Here is a 7620-nt window from a genome sequence, read left to right as displayed (position 1 = left end):
ATACGATAACTGCATAAAAGAACATATTATGATTGAAGATAATAAAAAAACTAAAAAATGTAGGGTATAACTTAAGATATTTTTTCCACATTTGATATCTGTTTGTTTTTTTTTACATTTATACTCTACTGTTCAATTTGGAATTGCTATATTGAATGCAACATGACCCAGTTACAGCTTTAAATAAGCAGAAAAAGCAGTATTATACGACTACTTGGGACAAAAATATTTAATGTTATCTTCACTATCACTGTCTTCCTGCTCAACTGTTACATGCAGTCAAACGTGTTAACATGGTAATTATCCGCTTCAGTCTGTCATTCATCAGTGGGAGTTGGTCCTAATTGACAGGACAATGTTTAATATTGTTTAAGCCAGGTCAGTTTCGCCTGGGAGTCTACTTGAAAATTTGATGTTGCGTAGTATCTTTGTAACTGCCTCTTTGTTTGATTCATTAAGAGGTTTGCTTTGGTACCCACTTTTGGGTTTAATGTTAACACAACCATCCAACTTTGAGCATATTTTAAATATTGTGTCAGCTGCCCCTGTTATACGCTGAATTGATTTTTCACTCTTGTTAGCACCAAGTGATTTAAAAAGAGTCTTTTTTTGAAAACTTAATGCTCTTGAGTTAAGTAATTTTCCACATTTTTCCCCTTTTCCACCCGTCACATTTATAAATGCCCCTTACAGTACTCTTATACACTACAGACACCAAGTATTTACATTAAAACACAAAGTCGATATTTTCTACTAAGTATTTACACAGCTTGGAATGTGAATAAAAAAATGGTAATTAGTACTGGTTATTAAGAACAGTCCTATTTAAATCGCCTTCTTTTGCTGTCTCATGTAGCTCGGCGGGATGTAAATACCAATGGCATAATCGTGACGCATAGTTAAAAAGCTAATCTTTAGCAAACCACGCTGTCCATTTGGTTTTAATATGTATACGGATTGCTTTACCCCTGTTGTTTGTCTTTTGATCGGATCTGGAAAGTCCACTTGTCCATAGCCATAATGATTAATGAAATGTCCAATCAGCGACTTCGAGCCTTGTGTTTGCTCATCATCGGATTGTTCTGTCAAACCGGCTTGCAAAGGATGCTGAACGTTGCTGTCAACAGATGCTCTGTTTCCATGCATTCACCAACCAACATTAAAAGTTCAAAATGTGGTTGGAACCTACCCTTCACCTTCCCATTTGCACCTGTACGGTGCAAAATGGTCTTGAAGTGATTCAGCGTTCCAGGATTGTGCACTGACCTGAAGAGAGCCTTGTAACACTTCTAAAAATATATGTATACACACGTTATTAGAATAATTTTCCTTCATAACTACTCAATATCTCTTAATGGGTTTATTCCAAATTCTTTTCAATAAACCTACGTTTTATTTACACTGTAGTTCCTCTATATTAACATGGTTCACTAGCGAGACACCGGTCCCATATAATTTTCACTAGGTAGATATAAAAAATCTTAAAAATAGCTTTCTCTTTTTCATTTCGGACGATTTGGCTTGATGTTTTGTAACAGAACATTGCTAATCATAAATGTACCGTACAATTTTTAAAGAACTGAGGAAAAAACGTGGTTATCAACATGGAATGAAATTCTTTTCCCATTTAAAGGCATGATAATCCTCTTTTAGGTTGATTTCCTCGTTTAACCCAATAAAAATGTTCATCAGTAATGATGTTGATGTGAACTTCATAATAACACATACTTTTCTTAACAGAATGATGGATAGCTGATAAGTATTTCATTTTTATCTCTGATTAAAAATTTCACATCTGTTATGCATCTCCACATTAAATTGTTTGCATACATAAACAACAAATATTTATGAATCCTTAAAACAACTTTCAACATATTTGTAACAATATAGCCATGATGGCCCTATATCGCTCAACTTACTTATGTTTCTTCTACAGACTGAAACTCTATTCCTTGCAACTTCAGAAGATTGTCTTAAGTTTACACTATACATGTATAAGGATATATTTGCTCCTGGGTTGTGCCAAATTTTGACATTATGGAAATAACTGCAAAAATTAATAATAATAGATGATGTTTCATGCAAAACATCTATGTGCTAGGTATTGTGGTTTCATAGATGTTAAAAGTTTACGCTATACATGTATTATATACAAATAAGGAAACATATTTGCCCTCAGGGTGTGGCAAAGTGTTGTCCCAGTGGCATACTTTGAACAAACTTGGTTCACTAGATGAAATTTTATGTAAGCTATAGGCCCTTTCATTTATTTATTTTTTGGAGGTTTTACTATAACCCTGTAAGAAAAAATACACTGTCCTTGGGGGGGGCTAAGTTTGACACCAGGGGTATAATGGTGTTTTTTTGGTTGCCATGGCAACAACCAGTTATGCATAGAATGCAATTCTTTAACCAGAGCTTCATTCACAACGATATTTATGTCAATTTGCAATGCATATTTTGAAACTGAAACTCCCCTCAAGGAAGTACTTCTTTATGTGCCACATCTCGCATAAAATTGGTTGAAGGTCGTCAAATCTCTTTTTCGGAACAACTGACAAGCTTCTCAAAGATTTTGATTCTTGAAGTCTTACCCTAGTCACCCCCAACAGGTACCCCAAACTTCCAAAGAGCATCAGCATTTCCTTATATTAAATAACATATCGAATTAAGTTAATGAATTAGGTCTTAAAATATTATGGATCTAAATGAATATAAAAATGTTCATTTCTGTTTTGGCTCCAAGTAAATTTCCCAATAAAAAGGAATCAATAATATTGTTTGTTTTCATGAAGTTCAATGTCAGTCACTGAACCAATCTCCAAGCAATGATTTTTTTCAGAATTAGTTATTTCCCAAATACTTAAAAAAATATAGAATTCTCAAGAAATTGTATTCGGTACCTGTAATTAAATCACTCTTGACGTTTTCTTATGCTTGTATTTACCTTAATTTAGTGAACATTTATTAATTCTACAAATATAACAACCAGTTTATATGAATCAATGAACTTTATAATTTACACATTTTCTTTTTCTGTTTTCTTACATACAATTAAATCAAATGACTTCAAGTCATTAACCACGGGATTACCATTACTGGTAATTGCCTCCATTTTACCTATCGAACTGAACTAACTATTTATAATGAATATTATAATCTGTCCACAAATACTTATGCAGCTGGAGTTTCACTTCTTTATGTTGTTTGCATAATACATTTTTAATAATGATATTTAAACCACTTTTTTGCCACAACATCAGCATTATTAAGTCCACATCTTACTTTTCAGTGGAGCGAAAAATGATACAGACATGTTGTACCGTAAGTAAAAAAAAGACACACATTTTGAATCCCTTCTCAAACGAATATGTAATCAACTAAATAAAGAGCGAAATGGTGAGGAAAACAGTACAAACAGCATCAGGTATACACCCAGTAACTTAGCTTTATCAGTTTCTTTCATGAGAACTGAATCACTGTTCAACTTTGAGGCATCAACCTGTGGTACGACGTTGCTCATATCTACGGATGACACCCTACTGAAGATGATGTTACTGGCGAAAAGAGGTATGTCTTTATGCCTCTTCTTCTCTTTGCCCACATGGTTTGTCTTGACATAGACATCAAGGTTGTCTCCTGAAAAGCGCATGTTTTAAAATTATATTGGTATACTGGTAGAATAATGATGATAATTGGTATAGTTGACAGATTAACAAATGTTAAACATTTGAGACAAAGTAGTCTTTCTCACCAGAAGAAATAATCTGAGTTTATGTGTTACTACATGCAACAGAGGTACAGGACTGTTTTAGCTCACTTTATATACATCATTTATTGATAAACCTGACCTACTAGAAAATCAGAAAGCACAAGAGAAACCATCCAGTATACATTCATTTTAATACTTGGTTGGTATTCATTCAGAAAGTAACAGCTAAAAATTAGCTTTATGATTAAATACCATATATATTCTCAATGCATTGAAACTGTTCAAATTTAATGTCAGATTTTGTTTCTTACCAAACCAGCTGTTTTTCAGCTATTAAAATGAGTTATATATCATTTCAAGAACCAGCACAATTCTCACAACTCAACTGCATCATATGCATTTATCAGACAGCTTTCAAATTATGTTTGTATTTTCTTCCCGATCCATGCAAAATATTATTGGTTATATGGATAAAACGATTTATTAATGTATCCAAACAAGGCAATTAAGAAGCCTACATTTTGCTGAAATGAATTTAGTCGATTGTACAACAGAATGTTATTGTTCCTGACAAGGAAAATGGCTTAGAGGATACATATAACATGGATTGTATCCGCGTTGGAATGTGACCATTATGTCAGTATATGGAATATAGTGGCAAACGTTTTACTGTAGAAAAATATTTCAGACTAGTATAGGGAATATTGAATGATTTAATGGTATTTTATTTTCTGAAATAAAATTATCACCGACTATAATGTATTTTTAAAATTGCTTCATTGTAACCGGCCTTGACACTGACTTTTTTGATAGGGTTCCCAGAGAGAATCCTACTTTGTTCCTACTTTCAACTTTTGGTGACCCTCGCCCAAACTAGGGTTACTCTCTGTTTCGACGCACAGCGTTAGGGCAAATAAGTACAAGAAGAATACTAGTACACATTTTTATTTCCAATATTCAATTAAGTTGCAATTTAAAGTAGACCCATTAATATCTTATAAGCCTTGTTTTGTAATCTTTGGATATCATGTCTTTCATCAACATCATCGTCATCTTTTTCATAATCATATTCATCTTAAGCAGTGCTCTTCGCGCCACCAGTCTTTCAGCCACATCAGTCAAATCACCAAGTTGTATGTCAGAGGCCTCCTCAACAACCAAATCCGACATCTCTGCGTCACCCTTCTACAGATGGAAGATCAATAACTATTTCATTCTAAATATTGTAATACGTTTTTGCGACTAGTATTTGATAGAAGACAACAAGGTGCCTGTACCACGTGTCTTTTGCGGCTATGTGTGGGACAATCGGATGTCAACAAACCATCGCATCATGTAGGTTTCTGATAATTTCTTCATTAATTCAAAACCATTTTAAAAAAAAAAAAACAAAGACGAGAGCCCGGTCATTGTCAAAATATACAACTGTGTTAAGTTTGCGCAAAATTAATTATTTTTTCCAAAAAAAGCAACCGCGTGTTTGAAAAAAAAAGTGAAATACTATGTGTGGTATATTTGTTATTCAATCAACAAAAACGTTCATTATACTATTGTTGAAGGTTTAAAAAATAGGGCGGACATTGTAATTCTTCATAGAGAGCTACATATATTGTATGTTTGCGCATAAACATCTGATTCGGAGTCTGTGCTTAAAAATGCAATAATGCTATGTGTGGGACACATTTTTGAAATGCTATGTGTGGTATGCAAGAATTTTCCCATCAGTTCTGCATTTAATCTGAACACAGTTTTGTAAGAATCTAAAACATATACTTCAGTCTGTACTGCAAATATATCAAATTAACCAAATGTTACATGATGGAATACTGAAGTAATTTTGTAAAGTTTAAACAACTTATGTTTAATTGAACATAAATTTTAAATAAAATACACTGCGTAATTGTTATCCAACCAATGGTCTTTTTTAACAAACACGTTATGTTGAACTATAATATTTTCTTTTTTTTAACTTATTGTCTTTAAATAAATATCATGATTGATATTTCTGCCTGATCATTGATAATAACATTGCTTTATAACCAGCATGCACATGTTACAATAGAAATTAAAGCACCAAGTACATAAAGAAGTACATCAGTATTCGCAAAGTAACAAATCTTGCTATACAAACATATAAATGATCTAATTAACACGTAACAAATGATCATCGCAAAAAAGTCTTGGCTTTGGGGGTTTATTATACCAACAAACATATTTAATTGTATTAATACTTTATGAACTCAATTCCAAATGAACTCTGAATAATGAAAATAGTGTAAGATGTTTAATGAAAATACTCATTCGACCCGGTCATGAAAGGGGCTGCAAGATCTTGTTACCACCGCACCAAGTAATAACCAATACATGTTGTTCAATTTGTTGAATTGTCAAATGTGTATTTAATGTTTACTTTGATTGTTTTCTTTCACTGCAATACTTGATCCATCTGGTAACAAAAAAACTTTTGAACATTAACTATATACGACAACTTTTCATTGATCAAGATATCAGTACGTCTCTTGAAGGTGCTTCCAAAAATACGCTAATCTCCCTGACAAGAACAAAATACACATGAAATAAACTGAAAAACTTAAAAAAAAAATAATTGTCATGCGTGATATATAAGATAGCTCAATAGGATTTAGATACGAATACATGATTTTACAGAAAAATAAGTTATTGATCCTTTTGTCTATTTGTTTAAATAATGCTGTATTATCTCTTTATGCTTATTTAATAACTCTCGTTACGGTCTAATATGTTTACACATTCCTGATAAAAAGCACACAACCATAAGTTCAAAAACACTTTTTGTAATTTTGTTACAATTATAATCACATGACACCTTGCACAAACAATCCTTACGATTTTGTGTATTAAACAAGTGCCTTAGTTGGAAGAAACAATTCACTGAAAATTTAACATTTTGTAACAATCAATTTTATAGAAACTCACTAGAAAAGGTTTGCCGCAACTGAAATATTTTCCTTCCCGTGCGTGGGTGGCTTTGTGTTTGGAGATTCCCGACTGTGTTTTGACCTCTCTACCACACTGTTTCCAAACAAATGGCATTCTACAAGTAAAAAATATGACTATAAATTATCGACAATCATGATAATTTTGGGTAACATGAACATCGTGATTATCATATTTTAAGCACGCAAAACAGTACCAACAATGTTTTATTGGCCAACTTTTGTTATTTAGACAGACTTAAAATATTATTGATATTTATGTCAATCTTTCAATTCTCTAGTTTAGTTTGTATACCACACATAGCATTTCAAAAACGTGTCCCACACATAGCATTATTGCATTTTTTAGCACACACTCCGAATCAGAAGTATTTGTGCAAACATACAATGTATGTAGCTTCTCTATGAAGAATTATAATGTCCGCCCTATTTTTTAAACCTTCGACAATATTATAATGAACGTTTATGTTGATTGAATAAAAAATATACCACACATAGCATTACAATTCGTGTCTTTTCAAACGCGCGGTTGCACTGTTTGGAAAAAAAAATACTAAATTAATTTTGCGCAAACTTAACACAGTTGTGTATTTTGACAATGACCGTGCTCTTGTCTTTGTTTTTTTTTAATGGTATTGAATTAATGAAGAAATTATCAAAAACGTTACCTGAAGCGATGGTTTCATGACATCCGATTGTCCCACACATAGCCGCAAAAGTCACGTGGTACAGCGAATGGACAAGTATAGAAATGATTACAGTAAATGTATTATTGCCCACTGAATTAAAATAAATTTTATGACATTTTATTAAAGTTAACTTGTCTACTGCTAAAGTTAAAGACCGGAAGTAATAGTCAGATTTAAAACCTCTGAATTTTATAAAATATATACAAATGTGTACCGTTGGTTTTACATTATCATAATATAATGG

At 32.4% G+C, this 7620-nt stretch overlaps 1 pseudogene; it reads right to left on the bottom strand.

Annotated features, from left to right (window-relative positions):
* Positions 1-210: 210 nt before the first annotated feature.
* Positions 211-4882, bottom strand: LOC127877848 (uncharacterized; annotated as a pseudogene).
* Between the last annotated feature and the right edge of the window lie 2738 nt (positions 4883-7620).

The sequence above is a fragment of the Dreissena polymorpha genome, chromosome 1 (genome assembly GCF_020536995.1).
Source record: "Dreissena polymorpha isolate Duluth1 chromosome 1, UMN_Dpol_1.0, whole genome shotgun sequence".
NCBI lineage: Eukaryota > Metazoa > Mollusca > Bivalvia > Myida > Dreissenidae > Dreissena > Dreissena polymorpha.
The sequence above is the reverse complement of the archived record's forward strand: the minus strand, read 5'-3'. Positions and strand labels throughout refer to the sequence as shown.